We start from the raw sequence: 22070 nt of genomic DNA, 5'->3' as shown, positions 1-22070 counted from the left end.
CCGGAGCTCTTTAGAATCATCTGTGTTGTCCCACAGCGTGGGAACCTTGCTGTTTTCTGCCCAGGAGATGGTTCCTACTGTTGCTGCTACGCTGGGGAAGGGACACAACACTCCGCAGCATATCTGGCCTGTAGGGGGCCGCAACGTTTAGTTAAGGCCCTGGAGTGCCTCAAAATCGTATGAGGTGTTCTGCAGCGTGGGACCCTCGCTCTTTTTTTCTGCCCAGGAGTTTTCTGCTGCTGCGCCGGAGAAGGGAGACTACACTCCCCAGCATTCCTGGCCCGGAGGTGGCCGCAACATTTTGTCCAGGCCCCGGAGTGCTTTAAAATCGTAAGAGGTGTTCCACAGCGTGGAACCCCTGCTGTTTTTTCTGCCCAGGAGTTTGCTGCTGCTGCTACCCTGGGAAAGGGAGCCTATACTCCCCAGCATTCCAGGCCTGGAGGGGGCCGCCCTTTTTTTAAAAGCCCTGGAGCGCCTTAAAATCTGCACGTGTCTCGCAGCGTGGGGCCCTCCCTGTTCTTTCTGCCCAGTAGTTTGCTGCTGCTGCGCTGGAGAAGGGTGACTACACTCCCCAGCATTCCTGGCCCGGAGGGGGCCGTACTTTTTTGCAGGCCCCGGAGCGCTTTAAAATCGTAAGAGGTGTTCCACAGCGTGGAACTCCTGCTGTTCTTTCTGCCCAGGAGTTTGCTGCTGCTGCTACCCTGGGGAAGGGAGACTACAATCCCCAGCATTTCTGGGCTGGAGGGGGCTGCAACATTTTGTCTAGGCCCCGGAGCTCTTCAGAATCATCAGAGGTGTCCCACAGTGTGGGAACCTCGCTGTTTTCTACCAAGGAGATGGCTGCTGCTATGCTGGGGAAGGGAGACTACACTTCCCAGCATTCCATGCCCGGAGGGGGTCACAATGTTTTCCCCAGTCTCCGGAGTGCTTTAAAATAGTCAGGTTTTCTGCAGCGTGAGACCCTCGCTGTTCTTTCTGCCCTGGAGGTTGCTGCTGCTGTGTCTGCTGCGCTGGCGAAGGAAGACTACACTCCCCAGCATTCCTGGCCGGGAGGGGGCTGCAACGTTTTGTCCTGGCCCCGGAGCTCTTTAAAATCGTAAGTGGTGTTCCACCGAGTGGGAACATTGCTGTTCTTTCTGCCTAGGAGTTTGCTGCTGCGCTGGAGAAGGGAGACTACACTCTCCAGCATTTCTGGCCTGTAGGGGCTGCACTTTTTTCTAGGCCTGCAGTGCCTTAAAATAGTCACGTGTCCCGCAGCGTGGGACCCACGCTGTTTTTTCTGCCCAGGAGTTTGCTGCTCTGTAGAAGGGAGACTACACTCCCCAGCGTTCCTGGCCGGCAGGTGGCTGCAACGTTTTCTCCAGGCCACGGAGCACCTCCAAATTGTCAGAGGTGTCCTGCAACATGGGACCCTCGCTGTTCTTTCTGCCTGGGAGTTTGCTGCTGCGCTGGAGAAGGGAGACTTCCCTCACCAGCATTTCTGGCCGGGAGGGGGCCGCACTTTTATCCAGGTCCTGGAGCTAATTAAAATCGTCAGGTGTCCCGCAGCGTGGCACCCTTGCTGTTCTTTCTGCCCGGGAGTTTGCTGTTGCTGCGCTGGAGAAGGGACACTACACTCCCCGGCATTCCTGGCCCCTGAGGGGCCGCAACATTTTGTCCAGGTCCCGGAGTGCCTTAAAATTGTCATAGGTGTCCGGCAGCGTGGGACCCTCGCTTTTTATTCAGCCCAGGGGTGTGCTGCCGCGACTCTGGAGAAGGGAGACTACACGCCCCAACATTTCAGGCCCGGAGGGGGCCGCACATTTATCCAGGCCCCAGGGTGCCTTAAAATCGGCACGTGTCTCGCAGCGTGGGGCCCTCCCTGTTCTTTCTGCCCAGTAGTTTGCTGCTGCTGTGCTGGAGAAGGGTGACTACACTCCCCAGCAATCCTGGCCGGCAGGGGGCTGCAACGTTTTCTCCAGGCCACGGAGCATCTCAAAATTGTCAGAGGTGTCCTGCAACATGAGACCCTCGCTGTTCTTTCTTCCCGGGAGTTTGTTGCAGCTGCGCTGGAGAAGGGAGACTTACCTCACCAGCATTTCTGGCCCGGAGGGGCTGCCCTTTTTTCTAGGCCCTGCAGTGCCTTAAAATAGTCACGTGTCCCGCAGCGTGGGACCCTCGCTGTTCTTTCTATCCAGGAGTTTGCTGCTGCTGCGCTGGAGATGGGAGACGACACTCCCCAGCATTCCTGGCCTGGAGGGGCCGCAATTTTTTGTCCAGGCGCAGTAGCGCTTTAAAATCGTAAGAGGTGTTCGCCAGCGTCGAACCCTTGCTGATCTTTCCCGCCTGGGAGTTTGCTGCTGCACTGTAGAAGGGAGATTACACTCCCCAGCTTTTTTGGCCCGGAGGGGGCCGCACTTTTTTCCAGGCCCTGGAACGCCTTAAAATCGTCACGTGTCCCGCAGCGTGGGAGTCTCGCTTTTTATTCAGCCCAGGGGTGTGCTGCTGCTACTCTGGAGAAGGGAGACTACACGTCCCAACATTTCAGGCCCAGAGGGGGTCGCACTTTTATCCAGGCCCCGAAGTGCCTTAAGATCGTCAGAGGTGTAATGCAGCGTGGGACCCTCGCTTTTCTTTCTTCCCAGGAGTGTGCTGCTATGCTGGGGAAGAGAGACTACTCTCCCCAGTATTCCTGGCCCAAAGGGGGCCACAATGTTTTGTCCGGTCCCCTGAGTGCTTTAAAATCGTCAGGTGTTCAGAAGCATGGGACGCTCGCTGTTCTTTCTGCCCGGGAGTTTGTTGCTGCTGCGCTGGAGAAGGGAGACTTCCCTCACCAGCATTTCTGGCCCGGAGGGGCTGCCCTTTTTTCTAGGCCCTGCAGTGCCTTAAAATCGTCACGTGTCCCGCAGCGTGGGAGTCTCGCTGTTCTTTCTGCACAGGAGTTTGCTGCTGCTCTGGAGAAGGGAGACTACACTCCCCAGCATTCCAGGCCTGGAGGGGGCGGCAATGTTTTGTTCTGGCTCCGTAGTGCCTTAAAATCGTCAGAGGCGTCCCGCAGCGTTGGGACCCTTGCTGTTCCTTCTGCCCGGGAGTCTGCTGCTGCGCTGGAGAAGGGAGACTTCACTCCCCAGCATCTCTGGCCCGGAGGGGGCCGCACTTTTTTCCAGGCCCTGGAGCGCCTTAAAATCGTCAGGTGTCCCACAGCGTGAGACCCTCGCTGTTCTTTCTGCCCGGGAGTTTGCTGTTGCTGCGCTGGAGAAGGGAGACTACACTCCCCAGCATTCCTGGCCCCTAAGGGGCCGCAACATTTTGTCCAGGTCCCGGAGTGCCTTAAAATTGTCATAGGTGTCCGGCAGCGTGGGACCCTCGCTTTTTATTCAGCCCAGGGGTGTGCTGCTGCTACTCTGGAGAAGGGAGACTACACGTCCCAACATTTCAGGCCCAGAGGGGGTCGCACTTTTATCCAGGCCCCGAAGTGCCTTAAGATCGTCAGAGGTGTAATGCAGCGTGGGACCCTCGCTTTTCTTTCTTCCCAGGAGTGTGCTGCTATGCCGGGGAAGAGAGACTACTCTCCCCAGTATTCCTGGCCCGAAGGGGGCCACAATGTTTTGTCCGGTCCCCTGAGTGCTTTAAAATCGTCAGGTGTTCAGAAGCATGGGACCCTCTCTGTTCTTTCTGTCCGGGAGTTTGTTGCTGCGCTGGAGAAGGGAGACTACACTCCCTAGCATTTCTGGCCCGGAGGGGTCCTCAATTTTGTCCAGGCTCTGGAGCGCCTTAAAATCGTCAGGTGTCCCCAGCGTGGGACCCTCGCTTTTCTTTCTGCCCGGGAGTCTGCTGCTGCGCTGGAGAAGTGAGACTACACTCCCCAGCATTTCTGGTCCGGAGGGGGCCGCACTTTTGGGCCCTGTAGCGCCTTAAAATCGGCAGGTGTCCCGCAGCGTGGGACCCTCGCTGTTCTTTCTCCCCAGGAGTTTGCTGCTGCTGCTCTGGAGAAGGGAGACTACTTTCACCAGCATTCCTGGCCTGGAGGGGGTGGCAACGTTTTTTTCTGGCTCGGTAGTGCCTTAAAATCGTCGGAGGTGTCCGGCAGCATGGGACCCTGGCTGTTTTTTCTGCCCGGCAGTGTGCTACTACTGCGCTGGCAAAGGGAGACTACATTCCACAGCATTCCAGGCCCAGAGGGGGCCACAATGTTTTGTCCAGGCCCTATAGCGCCTTAAAATCATCAGTGGGACCCTTGCTGTTCTTTCTGCCCGGGAGTCTTCTGCTGCTGCACTGGAGAAGGGAGACTACACTCCCTAGCATTTCTGGTCCGGAGGGGTCCGCACTTTTGTCCAGGCCCTGAAGCGCCTTAAAATCGGCAGGTGTCCCGCAGCATGGGGCCCTCGCTTTTCTTTCTGCCATGGAGATTGCTGCTGCTGTGCTGGAGAAGGAAGACTACACTCCCCAGCATTCCTGGCCAGGAGGGTTTGCAACGTTTTGTCCAGGCCCCGGAGCTCTTTTAAATCGTAGGAGGTGTTCCACAGCGTGGGACCCTTGCTGTTCTTTCTGCCCGGGAGTTTGCTGCTGCGCTGGAGTAGGGAGACTACACTCCCCAGCATGTCTGGCCCGGAGGGGGCTGCAATGTTTTGTTCAGGCCCCAGAGCACCTCGGTCGTAAAAGGTGTTCCGCAGCATGGGACCCTCGCTGTTTTTTCTGCCTGGAAGTTTGCTACTGCTGTTGCTGCTGCGTTGGAGAAGGGAGACTACACTCCCCAGCATTCCTGGCCCTGAGGGGTCAGCAACATTTTGTCCTGGCCCCGGAGCGCCTTAAAATCATCACGTGTTCCGCAGCGTGGGACCCTCGCTGTTCTTTCTGCCCAGGAGTTTGCTGCTGCTGCTACCCAGGGGAAGGGAGACTACACTCCCCAGGATTCCCGGCCTGGAGGGGGTGGCAACGTTTTTTTCTGGCTCCGTAGTGCCTTAAAATCGTCAGAGGTGTCCGGCAGCATGGGACCCTGGCTGTTTTTTCTGCCCGGCAGTGTGCTACTACTGCGCTGGCAAAGGGAGACTACATTCCACAGCATTCCAGGCCCAGAGTGGGCCACAATGTTTTGTCCAGGCCCTATAGCGCCTTAAAATCATCAGAGGGGTCCCACAGCGTGGGACCCTTGCTGTTCTTTCTGCCCGGGAGTCTGCTGCTGCTGCACTGGAGAAGGGAGACTACACTCCCTAGCATTTCTGGTCCGGAGGGTTCCGCACTTTTGTCCAGGCCCTGTAGCGCCTTAAAATCGGCAGGTGTCCCGCAGCATGGGGCCCTCGCTTTTCTTTCTGCCATGGAGATTGCTGCTGCTGTGCTGGAGAAGGAAGACTACACTCCCTAGCATTTCGGGCCCGGAGGAGGCGGCAGCGTTTTGTCCAGGCCCCGGAGCACCTTAAAATTGTCAGAGGTGTCCCACAGCGTGGGAACCTTGCTGTTTTCTGCCCAGGAGATGGTTCCTGCTGTTGCTGCTACGCTGGGGAAGGGACACTACACTCCCCAGCATTTCTGGCCTGTAGGGGTCCGCAATTTTCTCCAGGCCCTGGAGTGCCTTAAAATCGGCAGGTGTCCCTCCAGCGTGGGACCCTCGCTGTTCTTTCTGACCTGCAGATTGCTACTGCTGTTGCTGCTGCGCTGGTGAAGGAATACCCCACTCCCCAGCATTCCTGGCCGGGAGGGGGCTGCAATGTTTTGTCCAGGCCACGGAGCACCTTGAAATTGTCAGAGGTGTCCCACAGTGTGGGAACCTTGCTGTTTTCTGCCCAGGAGATGGCTGTGGCTGTTGCTGCTACGCAGGGGAAGGGAGAATACTCTCTCCAACATTCCTGGCCCTGAGGGGGCCGTAACGTTTTGTCCTGGCCCCGGAGCGCCTTTAAATCATCAAAGGTGTCCCGCAGCGTGGGACCCTCGCTGTTCTTTCTGCCTGCTGCTACCCTGGGGAAGGGAGACTGCACTCCCTAGCATTCCTGGCCGGGAGGAGGCTGCAATGTTTTGTCCAGGCCCGCAGCACCTGAAAATTGTCAGGTGTCCCGCAGCATGGGGCCTTCGCTGTTCTTTCTGCCCAGTAGTTTGCTGCTGCGCTGGAGAGTGACTACACTCCCCAGCATTCATGGCCCATAGGGGGCCGTACTTTTTTGCAGGCCCCGGAGCGCTTTAAAATCGTAAGAGGTGTTCCACAGCGTGGAACTCCTGCTGTTCTTTCTGCCCAGGAGTTTGCTGCTGCTGCTGCTACCCTGGGGAAGGGAGACTACAATCCCCAGCATTTCTGGGCTGGAGGAGGGCTGCAACATTTTGTCTAGGCCCCGGAGCTCTTCAGAATCATCAGAGGTGTCCCACAGTGTGGGAACCTCGCTGTTTTCTACCAAGGAGATGGCTGCTGCTATGCTGGGGAAGGGAGACTACACTTCCCAGCATTCCAGGCCCGGAGGGGGTCACAATGTTTTCCCCAGTATCCGGAGTGCTTTAAAATAGTCAGGTGTTCTGCAGCGTGAGACCCTCGCTGTTCTTTCTGCCCTGGAGGTTGCTGCTGCTGTGTCTGCTGCGCTGGCGAAGGAAGACTACACTCCCCAGCATTCCTGGCGGAGAGGGGGCTGCAACGTTTTGTCCTGGCCCCGGAGCTCTTTAAAATCGTAAGAGGTGTTCCACCGAGTGGGAACATTGCTGTTCTTTCTGCCTAGGAGTTTGCTGCTGCTGCGCTGGAGAAGGGAGACTAACCTCACCAGCATTTCTGGCCGGGAGGGGGCCGCACTTTTATCCAGGTCCTGGAGCGCCTTAAAATCGTCAGGTGTTCCGCAGCGTGGGACCCTCGCTGTTCTTTCTGCCCAGGAGTTTACTGCTGCTGCTACCCAGGGGAAGGGAGACTACACTCCCCAGCATTCCCGGCCTGGAGGAGGTGGCAACATTTTTTTCTGGCTCCGTAGTGCCTTAAAATCGTCATAGGTGTCCGGCAGCATGGGACCCTGGCTGTTTTTTCTGCCCGGCAGTGTGCTGCTACTGCGCTGGCAAAGGGAGACTACATTCCACAGCATTCCAGGCCCAGAGGGGGCCACAATGTTTTGTCCAGGCCCTATAGCGCCTTAAAATCGTCAGAGGTGTCCGGCAGCGTGGGACCCTCGCTGTTCTTTCTGCCTGGGAGTTTTCTGCTGGTGCGCTGGCGAAGGGAGACTACACTCCACAGCATTCCAGGCCCGGAGGGGGCCGCACTTTTTTTCCAAGCCCTGGAGTGCCTTAAAATCTGCACGTGTCTCGCAGCGTGGGGCCCTCCCTGTTCTTTCTGCCCAGTAGCTTTCTGCTGCTGCTCTGTAGAAGGGAGACTCTACACTCCAGCATTTCTGGCCTGTAGGGGCTGCCCTTTTTTCTAGGCCCTGCAGTGCCTTAAAATAGTCACGTGTCCCGCAGCCTGGGACCCACGCTGTTCTTTCTGCCCCGGAGTTTGCTGCTGCTGCTCTGTAGAAGGGAGACTACACTCCCCAGCATTCCTGGCCGGGAGGGGGCTGCAACGTTTTCTCCAGGCCACAGAGCGCCTCAAAATCGGCAGGTGGCCCGCAGCGTGGGACCCTCGCTCTTCTTTCTGCCCGGGAGTTTTCTGCTGCTGCGCTGGAGAAGGGAGACCGCACTCCCCAGCATGTCTGGCCCGGAGGGGGCTGCAATATTTTGTTCAGGCCCCAGAGCACCTCAGTCGTAAGAGGTGTTCCGCAGCATGGGACCCTCACCCTTCTTTCTGTCTGGGAGTTTGCTGCTGCGCTGGAGAAGGGAGACTACACTCCCCAGCATCTCTGGCCTGGAGTGGGCCGCACTTTTTTCCAGGCCCTGGAGCGCCTTAAAATCGTCAGGTGTCCCGCAGCGTGGGACCCTTGCTGTTCTTTCTGCCCGGGAGTTTGCTGCTGCGCTGGAGAAGGAGGACGACACTCCCTAGTATTTCTGGCCCGGAGGTGCAGCCCTTTTTTCTAGGCCCTGCAGAGCCTTAAAATCGTCACGTGTCCCGCAGCGTGGGACCCTCGCTGTTCTTTCTATCCAGGAGTTTGCTGCTGCTACGCTGGAGAAGGGAGATGACACTCCCCAGCATTCCAGGCCTGGAGGGGCCGCAATTTTTTGTCCAGGCGCAGTAGCGCTTTTAAATCGTAAGAGGTGTTCGCCAGCGTCGGACCCTTGCTGATCTTTCCCGCCTGGGAGTTTGCTACTGCTGTTTCTGCTGCGTTGGAGAAGGGAGACTACACTCCCTAGCATTTCTGGCCCGGAGAGGGACGCAATTTTGTCCAGGCCTTGGAGTACCTTAAAATCATCAGAGGTGTCCCGCAGCATGGGACCCTCGCTCTTCTTTCTGTCCAGGAGTTTTCTGCTGCTGCCCAGCATTCCTGGCCGGGAGGAGGCCGCAACATTTTGTCCAGGTCCCGGAGTGCCTTAAAATTGTCATAGGTGCCCGGCAGCGTCGGACCCTGGCTGTTCTTTCTGTCAGGGAGTGTGCTGCTGCGCTGGAGAAGGGTTACTACACTCCCCAGCATTTCTGGCTCGGAGGGGGCCGATCTTCTTTTCAGGCTCTGGAGCGCCATAAACTCGTCATGTGTCCTGCAGTGTGGGATTGTCGCTGTTCTTTCTGCCCTGAAGTTTGCTGCTGCTCTGGAGGAGGGAGACTACACTCCCCAGCATTCCTAGCAGGGAGGATGCTGCAATGTTTTGTCCCGGCCCGGAGCAGTCTAAATTATCAGAGGTGCCCTGCAGCATGGGGCCCTCGCTGTTCTTTCTGCATGGGAGTTTGCTGCTCCTGTTGCGCTGGAAAAGGGAGACGACACTCCCCAGCATTCCTGGCCGGGAGGGGGCTGCAACGTTTTGTCCTGGCCCCGGAGCTCTTTCAAATCGTAAGAGGTGTTCCACCGAGTGGGTACATTGCTGTTCTTTCTGCCTAGGAGTTTGCTGCTGCTGCTCTGGAGAAGGGAGACTACATTCCCCAGCATTCCTGGCCGTCAGGGGGCTGCAATGTTTTCTCCAGGCCACAGAGCGCCTCAAAATTGTAAGAGGTGTTCAGCAGAATGGGACCCTCGCTCTTCTTTCTGCCCGGGAGTTTGCTGCTGCTGCGCTGAAGAAGGGAGACTTCCCTCACCAGCATGTCTGGCCGGGAGGGGGCCGCACTTTTATCCAGGCCCTGGAGCGCCTTAAAATCGTCAGGTGTCCCGCAGCGTGGCACCGTTGCTGTTCTTTCTGCCCGGGAATTTGCTGCTGTGCTGGAGAAGGGAGACTACACTCCCTAGTATTTTTGGCCCGGAGGGGCTGCCCTTTTTTCTAGGCCCTGCAGTGCCTTAAAATCCTCACGTGTCCCGCAGCGTGGGACCCTCGCTGTTCTTTCTCCCCAGGAGTTTGCTGCTGCTGCTCTGGAGAAGGGAGACTACATTTCCCCAGCATTCCTGGCCATCAGGGGGCTGCAATGTTTTCTCCAGGCCACAGAGCGCCTCAAAATCGTAAGAGGTGTTCAGCAGAATGGGACCCTCGCTCTTCTTTCTGACCTGCAGATTGCTACTGCTGTTGCAGCTGCGCTGGAGAAGGAAGACCACACTCCCCAGCATTCCTGGCTGGGAGGGGTCCGCAACATTTTGTCCTGGCCCTGGAGCGCCTCAATCGTAAGAGGTGTTCCGCAGCATGGGACCCTCGCTCTTCTTTCTGTCCAGGAGTTTTCTGCTGCTGCACTAGAGAAGGGAGACTGCACTCCCCAGCATTCCTGGCCGGGAGGAGGCTGCAATGTTTTCTCCAGGCCTCGGAGCGCTTTAAAATCGTAAGAGGTGTCCGGCAGCGTGGGAACCTTGCTGCTCTTTCTGGCCGGGAGGGGGCTGCATCGTTTTGTCCAGGCCAAGGAGCACCTTAAAATCATCAGAGGTGTTCAGCAGCATGGGACCCTCGCTCTTCTTTCTGTCCAGGAGTTTTCTGCTGCTGCCCAGCATTCCTGGCCCGGAGGGAGCCGCACATTTTGTCCAGTCCCTTTTGCACCTTAAAATCGGCAGGTGTTCCGCCGCATGGGACCCTCGCTGTTTTTTCTGCCTGGAAGTTTGCTACTGCTGTTGCTGCTGCGTTGGAGAAGGGAGACTACACTCCCCAGCATTCCTGGCCCTGAGGGGTCAGCAACATTTTGTCCTGGCCCCGGAGCGCCTTAAAATCGTCATGTGTTCGGCAGCGTGGGACCCTCGCTGTTCTTTCTGCCCAGGAGTTTGCTGCTACCCAGGGGAAGGGAGACTACACTCCCCAGGATTCCCGGCCTGGAGGGGGTGGCAACGTTTTTTTTCTGGCTCCGTAGTGCCTTAAAATCGTCAGAGGTGTCCGGCAGCATGGGACCCTGGCTGTTTTTTCTGCCCGGCAGTGTGCTGCTACTGCGCTGGCAAAGGGAGACTACATTCCACAGCATTCCAGGCCCAGAGGGGGCCACAATGTTTTGTCCAGGCCCTATAGCGCCTTAAAATCATCAGAGGGGTCCCACAGCGTGGGACCCTTGCTGTTCTTTCTGCCCGGGAGTCTGCTGCTGCTGCACTGGAGAAGGGAGACTACACTCCCTAGCATTTCTGGTCCGGAGGGGTCCGCACTTTTGTCCAGGCCCTGTAGCGCCTTAAAATCGGCAGGTGTCCCGCAGCATGGGGCCCTCGCTTTTCTTTCTGCCATGGAGATTGCTACTGCTGTTGCTGCTGTGCTGGAGAAGGAAGACTACACTGCCCAGCATTCCTGGCCAGGAGGGTTTGCAACGTTTTGGCCAGGCCCCGGAGCTCTTTTAAATCGTAGGAGGTGTTCCACAGCATGGGACCCTTGCTGTTCTTTCTGCCCGGGAGTTTGCTGCTGCGCTGGAGTAGGGAGACTACACTCCCTAGCATTTCTGGCCCAGAGGAGGCTGCAGCGTTTTGTCCAGGCCCCGGAGCGCCTTAAAATCGGCAGGTGTCCCACAGCGTGGGAACCTTGCTGTTTTCTGCCCAGGAGATGGTTCCTGCTACGCTGGGGAAGGGACACTACACTACCCAGCATTTCTGGCCTGTAGGGGTCCGCAATTTTCTCCAGGCCCTGCAGTGCCTTAAAATCGGCAGGTGTCCCGCAGCGTGGGACCCTCGCTGTTCTTTCTCCCCAGGAGTTTGCTGCTGCTGCTCTGGCGAAGGGAGACTACATTTCCCAGCATTCCTGGCAGTCAGGGGGCTGCAATGTTTTCTCCAGGCCACAGAGCGCCTCAAAATCGTAAGAGGTGTTCAGCAGAATGGGACCCTCGCTCTTCTTTCTGCCCGGGAGTTTTCTGCTGCTGCACTGGAGAAGGGAGACTACACTCCCTAGCATTTCTGGCTCAGAGGGGTCTGCAATTTTGTCCAGGCCCTGGAGCGCCTTAAAATCAGCAGGTGTCGCTCAAGCGTGGGACCCTCGCTGTTCTTTCTGACCTGCAGATTGCTACTGCTGTTGCTGCTGCGCTGAAGAAGGAATACCCCACTCCCCAGCATTCCTGGCCGGGAGGGGGCTGCAGTGTTTTGTCCAGGCCACGGAGCACCTTGAAATTGTCAGAGGTGTCCCACAGTGTGGGAACGTTGCTGTTTTCTGCCCAGGAGATGGCTGCGGCTGTTGCTTCTACGCTGGGGAAGGGAGAATACTCTCTCCAACATTCCTGGCCCTGAGGGGCCCGCAACATTTTGTCCTGGCCCCAGAGCGCCTCAAAATCGTAAAAGGTTTTCCGCAGCATGGGACCGTCGCTCTTCTTTCTGTCCAGGATTTTGCTGCTGCTGCACTGGAGAAGGGAGACTGCACTCCCCAGCATTCCTGGCCGGGAGGAGGCTGCAATGTTTTGTCCAGGCCCGCAGCACCTGGAAATTGTCAGAGGTGTCCCGCAGCATGGGGCCTTCGCTGTTCTTTCTGCCTGGGAGTTTGCTGCTGCGCTGGATAAGGGAGATTACACTCCCCAGCTTTTCTGGCCCGGAGGGGGCCACACTTTTTTCCAGGCCCTTGAGCGCCTTAATATCATCAAAGGTGTCCCGCAGCGTGGGACCCTTGCTGTTTTTTCTGCCCAGGAGATGGCTGCGGCTGTTGCTGCTACGCTGGGGAAGAGAGACTACACTCCCCTGCATTCCTGGCCCGGAGGGGGGTGCAACTTTTTGTCCAGGCCCTGGAGCTCTTTAAAATCGTATGAAGTGTTCAGCAGCGTGGGACCTTCGCTCTTTTTTCTGCTGCTGCACTGGAGAAGGGTGACTGCACTCCCCAGCATTCCTGGCCGGGAGGAGGCTGCCACATTTTATCCAGGCCCCGGAGCACCTAAAAATTGTCAGAGGTGTTCAGCATGGGGCCCTCGTTTTTCTTGCTGCGCTGGAGAAGGGAGACTACACTCCCCAGCATTCCTGGCCCCTAAGTGGCCGCAACATTTTGTCCAGGTCCCGGAGTGCCTTAAAATTGTCATAGGTGTCCGGCAGCGTGGGAACCTTGCTGCTCTTTCTGGCCGGGAGGGGGCTGCAACGTTTTGTCCAGGCCACGGAGCGCCTTAAAATCACCAGAGGTGTCCCGTAGGGTGGGACCCTTGCTATTTTGTCTGCCCGGCAGTTTTCTGCTGCTGCACTCGAGAAGGGAGACTGCACTCCCCAACATTCCTTGCCGGGAGGATGCTGCAATGTTTTGTCCTGGCCCGGAGCTCTTTAGAATCATCTGTGTTGTCCCACAGCGTGGGAACCTTGCTGTTTTCTGCCCAGGAGATGGTTCCTACTGTTGCTGCTACGCTGGGGAAGGGACACAACACTCCGCAGCATATCTGGCCTGTAGGGGGCCGCAACGTTTAGTTAAGGCCCTGGAGTGCCTCAAAATCGTATGAGGTGTTCTGCAGCGTGGGACCCTCGCTCTTTTTTTCTGCCCAGGAGTTTTCTGCTGCTGCGCCGGAGAAGGGAGACTACACTCCCCAGCATTCCTGGCCCGGAGGTGGCCGCAACATTTTGTCCAGGCCCCGGAGCGCTTTAAAATCGTAAGAGGTGTTCCACAGCGTGGAACCCCTGCTGTTTTTTCTGCCCAGGAGTTTGCTGCTGCTGCTACCCTGGGAAAGGGAGCCTATACTCCCCAGCATTCCAGGCCTGGAGGGGGCCGCCCTTTTTTTAAAAGCCCTGGAGCGCCTTAAAATCTGCACGTGTCTTGCAGCGTGGGGCCTTCCCTGTTCTTTCTGCCCAGTAGTTTGCTGCTGCTGCGCTGGAGAAGGGTGACTACACTCCCCAGCATTCCTGGCCCGGAGGGGGCCGTACTTTTTTGCAGGCCCCGGAGCGCTTTAAAATCGTAAGAGGTGTTCCACAGCGTGGAACTCCTGCTGTTCTTTCTGCCCAGGAGTTTGCTGCTGCTGCTACCCTGGGGAAGGGAGACTACAATCCCCAGCATTTCTGGGCTGGAGGGGGCTGCAACATTTTGTCTAGGCCCCGGAGCTCTTCAGAATCATCAGAGGTGTCCCACAGTGTGGGAACCTCGCTGTTTTCTACCAAGGAGATGGCTGCTGCTATGCTGGGGAAGGGAGACTACACTTCCCAGCATTCCATGCCCGGAGGGGGTCACAATGTTTTCCCCAGTCTCCGGAGTGCTTTAAAATAGTCAGGTTTTCTGCAGCGTGAGACCCTCGCTGTTCTTTCTGCCCTGGAGGTTGCTGCTGCTGTGTCTGCTGCGCTGGCGAAGGAAGACTACACTCCCCAGCATTCCTGGCCGGGAGGGGGCTGCAACGTTTTGTCCTGGCCCCGGAGCTCTTTAAAATCGTAAGTGGTGTTCCACCGAGTGGGAACATTGCTGTTCTTTCTGCCTAGGAGTTTGCTGCTGCGCTGGAGAAGGGAGACTACACTCTCCAGCATTTCTGGCCTGTAGGGGCTGCACTTTTTTCTAGGCCTGCAGTGCCTTAAAATAGTCACGTGTCCCGCAGCGTGGGACCCACGCTGTTTTTTCTGCCCAGGAGTTTGCTGCTCTGTAGAAGGGAGACTACACTCCCCAGCGTTCCTGGCCGGCAGGGGGCTGCAACGTTTTCTCCAGGCCACGGAGCACCTCCAAATTGTCAGAGGTGTCCTGCAACATGGGACCCTCGCTGTTCTTTCTGCCTGGGAGTTTGCTGCTGCGCTGGAGAAGGGAGACTTCCCTCACCAGCATTTCTGGCCGGGAGGGGGCCGCACTTTTATCCAGGTCCTGGAGCTAATTAAAATCGTCAGGTGTCCCGCAGCGTGGCACCCTTGCTGTTCTTTCTGCCCGGGAGTTTGCTGTTGCTGCGCTGGAGAAGGGACACTACACTCCCCGGCATTCCTGGCCCCTGAGGGGCCGCAACATTTTGTCCAGGTCCCGGAGTGCCTTAAAATTGTCATAGGTGTCCGGCAGCGTGGGACCCTCGCTTTTTATTCAGCCCAGGGGTGTGCTGCCGCGACTCTGGAGAAGGGAGACTACACGCCCCAACATTTCAGGCCCGGAGGGGGCCGCACATTTATCCAGGCCCCAGGGTGCCTTAGAATCGGCACGTGTCTCGCAGCGTGGGGCCCTCCCTGTTCTTTCTGCCCAGTAGTTTGCTGCTGCTGTGCTGGAGAAGGGTGACTACACTCCCCAGCAATCCTGGCCGGCAGGGGGCTGCAACGTTTTCTCCAGGCCACGGAGCATCTCAAAATTGTCAGAGGTGTCCTGCAACATGAGACCCTCGCTGTTCTTTCTTCCCGGGAGTTTGTTGCAGCTGCGCTGGAGAAGGGAGACTTACCTCACTAGCATTTCTGGCCCGGAGGGGCTGCCCTTTTTTCTAGGCCCTGCAGTGCCTTAAAATAGTCACGTGTCCCGCAGCGTGGGACCCTCGCTGTTCTTTCTATCCAGGAGTTTGCTGCTGCTGCGCTGGAGATGGGAGACGACACTCCCCAGCATTCCTGGCCTGGAGGGGCCGCAATTTTTTGTCCAGGCGCAGTAGCGCTTTAAAATCGTAAGAGGTGTTCGCCAGCGTCGAACCCTTGCTGATCTTTCCCGCCTGGGAGTTTGCTGCTGCACTGTAGAAGGGAGATTACACTCCCCAGCTTTTTTGGCCCGGAGGGGGCCGCACTTTTTTCCAGGCCCTGGAACGCCTTAAAATCGTCACGTGTCCCGCAGCGTGGGAGTCTCGCTTTTTATTCAGCCCAGGGGTGTGCTGCTGCTACTCTGGAGAAGGGAGACTACACGTCCCAACATTTCAGGCCCAGAGGGGGTCGCACTTTTATCCAGGCCCCGAAGTGCCTTAAGATCGTCAGAGGTGTAATGCAGCGTGGGACCCTCGCTTTTCTTTCTTCCCAGGAGTGTGCTGCTATGCTGGGGAAGAGACTACTCTCCCCAGTATTCCTGGCCCAAAGGGGGCCACAATGTTTTGTCCGGTCCCCTGAGTGCTTTAAAATCGTCAGGTGTTCAGAAGCATGGGACGCTCGCTGTTCTTTCTGCCCGGGAGTTTGTTGCTGCTGCGCTGGAGAAGGGAGACTTCCCTCACCAGCATTTCTGGCCCGGAGGGGCTGCCCTTTTTTCTAGGCCCTGCAGTGCCTTAAAATCGTCACGTGTCCCGCAGCGTGGGAGTCTCGCTGTTCTTTCTGCACAGGAGTTTGCTGCTGCTCTGGAGAAGGGAGACTACACTCCCCAGCATTCCAGGCCTGGAGGGGGCGGCAATGTTTTGTTCTGGCTCCGTAGTGCCTTAAAATCGTCAGAGGCGTCCCGCAGCGTTGGGACCCTTGCTGTTCCTTCTGCCCGGGAGTCTGCTGCTGCGCTGGAGAAGGGAGACTTCACTCCCCAGCATCTCTGGCCCGGAGGGGGCCGCACTTTTTTCCAGGCCCTGGAGCGCCTTAAAATCGTCAGGTGTCCCACAGCGTGAGACCCTCGCTGTTCTTTCTGCCCGGGAGTTTGCTGTTGCTGCGCTGGAGAAGGGAGACTACACTCCCCAGCATTCCTGGCCCCTAAGGGGCCGCAACATTTTGTCCAGGTCCCGGAGTGCCTTAAAATTGTCATAGGTGTCCGGCAGCGTGGGACCCTCGCTTTTTATTCAGCCCAGGGGTGTGCTGCTGCTACTCTGGAGAAGGGAGACTACACGTCCCAACATTTCAGGCCCAGAGGGGGTCGCACTTTTATCCAGGCCCCGAAGTGCCTTAAGATCGTCAGAGGTGTAATGCAGCGTGGGACCCTCGCTTTTCTTTCTTCCCAGGAGTGTGCTGCTATGCCGGGGAAGAGAGACTACTCTCCCCAGTATTCCTGGCCCGAAGGGGGCCACAATGTTTTGTCCGGTCCCCTGAGTGCTTTAAAATCGTCAGGTGTTCAGAAGCATGGGACCCTCTCTGTTCTTTCTGTCCGGGAGTTTGTTGCTGCGCTGGAGAAGGGAGACTACACTCCCTAGCATTTCTGGCCCGGAGGGGTCCTCAATTTTGTCCAGGCTCTGGAGCGCCTTAAAATCGTCAGGTGTCCCCAGCGTGGGACCCTCGCTTTTCTTTCTGCCCGGGAGTCTGCTGCTGCGCTGGAGAAGTGAGACTACACTCCCCAGCATTTCTGGTCCGGAGGGGGCCGCACTTTTGGGCCCTGTAGCGCCTTAAAATCGGCAGGTGTCCCGCAGCGTGGGACCCTCGCTGTTCTTTCTCCCCAGGAGTTTGCTGCTGCTGCTCTGGAGAAGGGAGACTACTTTCACCAGCATTCCTGGCCTGGAGGGGGTGGCAACGTTTTTTTCTGGCTCGGTAGTGCCTTAAAATCGTCGGAGGTGTCCGGCAGCATGGGACCCTGGCTGTTTTTTCTGCCCGGCAGTGTGCTACTACTGCGCTGGCAAAGGGAGACTACATTCCACAGCATTCCAGGCCCAGAGGGGGCCACAATGTTTTGTCCAGGCCCTATAGCGCCTTAAAATAATCAGTGGGACCCTTGCTGTTCTTTCTGCCCGGGAGTCTTCTGCTGCTGCACTGGAGAAGGGAGACTACACTCCCTAGCATTTCTGGTCCGGAGGGGTCCGCACTTTTGTCCAGGCCCTGAAGCGCCTTAAAATCGGCAGGTGTCCCGCAGCATGGGGCCCTCGCTTTTCTTTCTGCCATGGAGATTGCTGCTGCTGTGCTGGAGAAGGAAGACTACACTCCCCAGCATTCCTGGCCAGGAGGGTTTGCAACGTTTTGTCCAGGCCCCGGAGCTCTTTTAAATCGTAGGAGGTGTTCCACAGCGTGGGACCCTTGCTGTTCTTTCTGCCCGGGAGTTTGCTGCTGCGCTGGAGTAGGGAGACTACACTCCCCAGCATGTCTGGCCCGGAGGGGGCTGCAATGTTTTGTTCAGGCCCCAGAGCACCTCGGTCGTAAAAGGTGTTCCGCAGCATGGGACCCTCGCTGTTTTTTCTGCCTGGAAGTTTGCTACTGCTGTTGCTGCTGCGTTGGAGAAGGGAGACTACACTCCCCAGCATTCCTGGCCCTGAGGGGTCAGCAACATTTTGTCCTGGCCCCGGAGCGCCTTAAAATCATCACGTGTTCCGCAGCGTGGGACCCTCACTGTTCTTTCTGCCCAGGAGTTTGCTGCTGCTGCTACCCAGGGGAAGGGAGACTACACTCCCCAGGATTCCCGGCCTGGAGGGGGTGGCAACGTTTTTTTCTGGCTCCGTAGTGCCTTAAAATCGTCAGAGGTGTCCGGCAGCATGGGACCCTGGCTGTTTTTTCTGCCCGGCAGTGTGCTACTACTGCGCTGGCAAAGGGAGACTACATTCCACAGCATTCCAGGCCCAGAGTGGGCCACAATGTTTTGTCCAGGCCCTATAGCGCCTTAAAATCATCAGAGGGGTCCCACAGCGTGGGACCCTTGCTGTTCTTTCTGCCCGGGAGTCTGCTGCTGCTGCACTGGAGAAGGGAGACTACACTCCCTAGCATTTCTGGTCCGGAGGGTTCCGCACTTTTGTCCAGGCCCTGTAGCGCCTTAAAATCGGCAGGTGTCCCGCAGCATGGGGCCCTCGCTTTTCTTTCTGCCATGGAGATTGCTGCTGCTGTGCTGGAGAAGGAAGACTACACTCCCTAGCATTTCGGGCCCGGAGGAGGCGGCAGCGTTTTGTCCAGGCCCCGGAGCACCTTAAAATTGTCAGAGGTGTCCCACAGCGTGGGAACCTTGCTGTTTTCTGCCCAGGAGATGGTTCCTGCTGTTGCTGCTACGCTGGGGAAGGGACACTACACTCCCCAGCATTTCTGGCCTGTAGGGGTCCGCAATTTTCTCCAGGCCCTGGAGTGCCTTAAAATCGGCAGGTGTCCCTCCAGCGTGGGACCCTCGCTGTTCTTTCTGACCTGCAGATTGCTACTGCTGTTGCTGCTGCGCTGGAGAAGGAATACCCCACTCCCCAGCATTCCTGGCCGGGAGGGGGCTGCAATGTTTTGTCCAGGCCACGGAGCACCTTGAAATTGTCAGAGGTGTCCCACAGTGTGGGAACCTTGCTGTTTTCTGCCCAGGAGATGGCTGTGGCTGTTGCTGCTACGCAGGGGAAGGGAGAATACTCTCTCCAACATTCCTGGCCCTGAGGGGGCCGTAACGTTTTGTCCTGGCCCCGGAGCGCCTTTAAATCATCAAAGGTGTCCCGCAGCGTGGGACCCTCGCTGTTCTTTCTGCCTGCTGCTACCCTGGGGAAGGGAGACTGCACTCCCTAGCATTCCTGGCCGGGAGGAGGCTGCAATGTTTTGTCCAGGCCCGCAGCACCTGAAAATTGTCAGGTGTCCCGCAGCATGGGGCCTTCGCTGTTCTTTCTGCCTGGGAGTTTGCTGCTGCGCTGGAGAAGGGAGACTACACTCCCTAGTATTTCTGGCCCGGAGGGAGCCGCAACTGTTTGTCCAGGCCCCGGAGCGCTTTAAAATCGTTAGTTGTTCGCCAGCGTCAGACCCTTTCTGTTTTTTCTGCCCGGGAGTGTGCTACTGCTGCGCTGTAGAAGGGAGATTACACTCCCCAGCTTTTCTGGCCCGGAGGGGGCCACACTTTTTTCCAGGCCCTTGAGCGCCTTAAAATCATCAAAGGTGTCCCGCAGCGTGGGACCCTTGCTGTTTTTTCTGCCCAGGAGATGGCTGCGGCTGTTGCTGCTACGCTGGGGAAGGGAGACTACACTCCCCAGCATTCCTGGCCGGGAGGAGGCTGCCACATTTTATCCAGGCCCCGGAGCACCTAAAAATTGTCAGAGGTGTTCTTCAGCATGGGGCCCTCATTTTTCTTGCTGCGCTGGAGAAGGGAGACTACACTCCCCAGCATTCCTGGCCCCTAAGTGGCCGCAACATTTTGTCCAGGTCCCGGAGTGCCTTAAAATTGTCATAGGTGTCCGGCAGCGTGGGAACCTTGCTGCTCTTTCTGGCCGGGAGGGGGCTGCAACGTTTTGTCCAGGCCACGGAGCGCCTTAAAATCATCAGAGGTGTCCCGTAGGGTGGGACCCTTGCAGTTTTTTCTGCCTGGAAGTTTGTTACTGCTGTTGCTGCTGCGTTGGAGAAGAGCGACTACACTCCCTAGCATTTCTGGCCCGGAGGGGGCCGCTCTTTTTTTCATGCACTGGAGCGCCTTAAACTCGTCATGTGCCCTGCAGTGTGGGACTGTCGCTGTTCTTTCTGCCCTGAAGTTTGCTGCTGCTCTGGAGAAGGGCGACTACACTCCCCAGCATTCCTGGCCGGGATGGGGATGCAACGTTTTCTCCAGGCCTTATTGTCAGAGGTGTCCTGCAACATGGTACCCTCTCTGTTCTTTCTGCCCGGGAGTTTGCTTCTGCACTGGAGAAGGGTGGACACTCCTCAGCATTCCTGGCCCGGAGGGGGCTGCAATGTTTAGTTCAGGCCCCGGAGCGCCTCAAAATCGTAAGAGGTGTTCCGCAGCATGGGACCCTTGCTTTTTTTTCTGCCCGGCAGTTTTCTGCTGCTGCACTCGAGAAGGGAGACTGCACTCCCCAACATTCCTTGCCGGGAGGATGCTGCAATGTTTTGTCCCGGCCTGGAGCTCTTTAGAATCATCTGTGTTGTCCCACAGCGTGGGAACCTTGCTGTATTCTGCCCAGGAGATGGTTCCTGCTGTTGCTGCTACGCTGGGGAAGGGACACAACACTCCCCAGCATTTCTGGCCTGTAGGGGGCCGCAACGTTTTGTTAAGGCCCTGGAGCGCCTCAAAATCGTATGAGGTGTTCTGCAGCGTGGGACCCTCGCTCTTTTTTTCTGTCCAGGAGTTTTCTGCTGCTGCGCCGGAGAAGGGAGACTACACTCCCCAGCATTCCTGGCCCGGAGGTGGCCGCAACGTTTTGTCCAGGCCCCTGAGCGCTTTAAAATCGTAAGAGGTGTTCCACAGCGTGGAACCCCTGCTGTTTTTTCTGCCCAGGAGTTTGCTGCTGCTGCTACCCTGGGAAAGGGAGCCTATACTCCCCAGCATTCCAGGCCTGGAGGGGGCCGCACTTTTTTCCAAGACCTGGAGCGCCTTAAAATCTGCACGTGTCTCGCAGCGTGGGGCCCTCCCTGTTCTTTCTGCCCAGTAGTTTGCTGCTGCGCTGGAGAGTGACTACACTCCCCAGCATTCATGGCCCATAGGGGGCCGTACTTTTTTGCAGGCCCCGGAGCGCTTTAAAATCGTAAGAGGTGTTCCACAGCGTGGAACTCCTGCTGTTCTTTCTGCCCAGGAGTTTGCTGCTGCTGCTGCTACCCTGGGGAAGGGAGACTACAATCCCCAGCATTTCTGGGCTGGAGGAGGGCTGCAACATTTTGTCTAGGCCCCGGAGCTCTTCAGAATCATCAGAGGTGTCCCACAGTGTGGGAACCTCGCTGTTTTCTACCAAGGAGATGGCTGCTGCTATGCTGGGGAAGGGAGACTACACTTCCCAGCATTCCAGGCCCGGAGGGGGTCACAATGTTTTCCCCAGTATCCGGAGTGCTTTAAAATAGTCAGGTGTTCTGCAGCGTGAGACCCTCGCTGTTCTTTCTGCCCTGGAGGTTGCTGCTGCTGTGTCTGCTGCGCTGGCGAAGGAAGACTACACTCCCCAGCATTCCTGGCGGGGAGGGGGCTGCAACGTTTTGTCCTGGCCCCGGAGCTCTTTAAAATCGTAAGAGGTGTTCCACCGAGTGGGAACATTGCTGTTCTTTCTGCCTAGGAGTTTGCTGCTGCTGCGCTGGAGAAGGGAGACTAACCTCACCAGCATTTCTGGCCGGGAGGGGGCCGCACTTTTATCCAGGTCCTGGAGCGCCTTAAAATCGTCAGGTGTTCCGCAGCGTGGGACCCTCGCTGTTCTTTCTGCCCAGGAGTTTACTGCTGCTGCTACCCAGGGGAAGGGAGACTACACTCCCCAGCATTCCCGGCCTGGAGGAGGTGGCAACATTTTTTTCTGGCTCCGTAGTGCCTTAAAATCGTCATAGGTGTCCGGCAGCATGGGACCCTGGCTGTTTTTTCTGCCCGGCAGTGTGCTGCTACTGCGCTGGCAAAGGGAGACTACATTCCACAGCATTCCAGGCCCAGAGGGGGCCACAATGTTTTGTCCAGGCCCTATAGCGCCTTAAAATCGTCAGAGGTGTCCGGCAGCGTGGGACCCTCGCTGTTCTTTCTGCCTGGGAGTTTTCTGCTGGTGCGCTGGCGAAGGGAGACTACACTCCACAGCATTCCAGGCCCGGAGGGGGCCGCACTTTTTTTCCAAGCCCTGGAGTGCCTTAAAATCTGCACGTGTCTCGCAGCGTGGGGCCCTCCCTGTTCTTTCTGCCCAGTAGCTTTCTGCTGCTGCTCTGTAGAAGGGAGACTCTACACTCCAGCATTTCTGGCCTGTAGGGGCTGCCCTTTTTTCTAGGCCCTGCAGTGCCTTAAAATAGTCACGTGTCCCGCAGCCTGGGACCCACGCTGTTCTTTCTGCCCCGGAGTTTGCTGCTGCTGCTCTGTAGAAGGGAGACTACACTCCCCAGCATTCCTGGCCGGGAGGGGGCTGCAACGTTTTCTCCAGGCCACAGAGCGCCTCAAAATCGGCAGGTGGCCCGCAGCGTGGGACCCTCGCTCTTCTTTCTGCCCGGGAGTTTTCTGCTGCTGCGCTGGAGAAGGGAGACCGCACTCCCCAGCATGTCTGGCCCGGAGGGGGCTGCAATATTTTGTTCAGGCCCCAGAGCACCTCAGTCGTAAGAGGTGTTCCGCAGCATGGGACCCTCACCCTTCTTTCTGTC

This window comes from Triturus cristatus, chromosome 2_1 (assembly GCF_964204655.1).
Source record: "Triturus cristatus chromosome 2_1, aTriCri1.1, whole genome shotgun sequence".
Lineage (NCBI taxonomy): Eukaryota > Metazoa > Chordata > Amphibia > Caudata > Salamandridae > Triturus > Triturus cristatus.
This window is presented reverse-complemented; position numbering follows the sequence as displayed.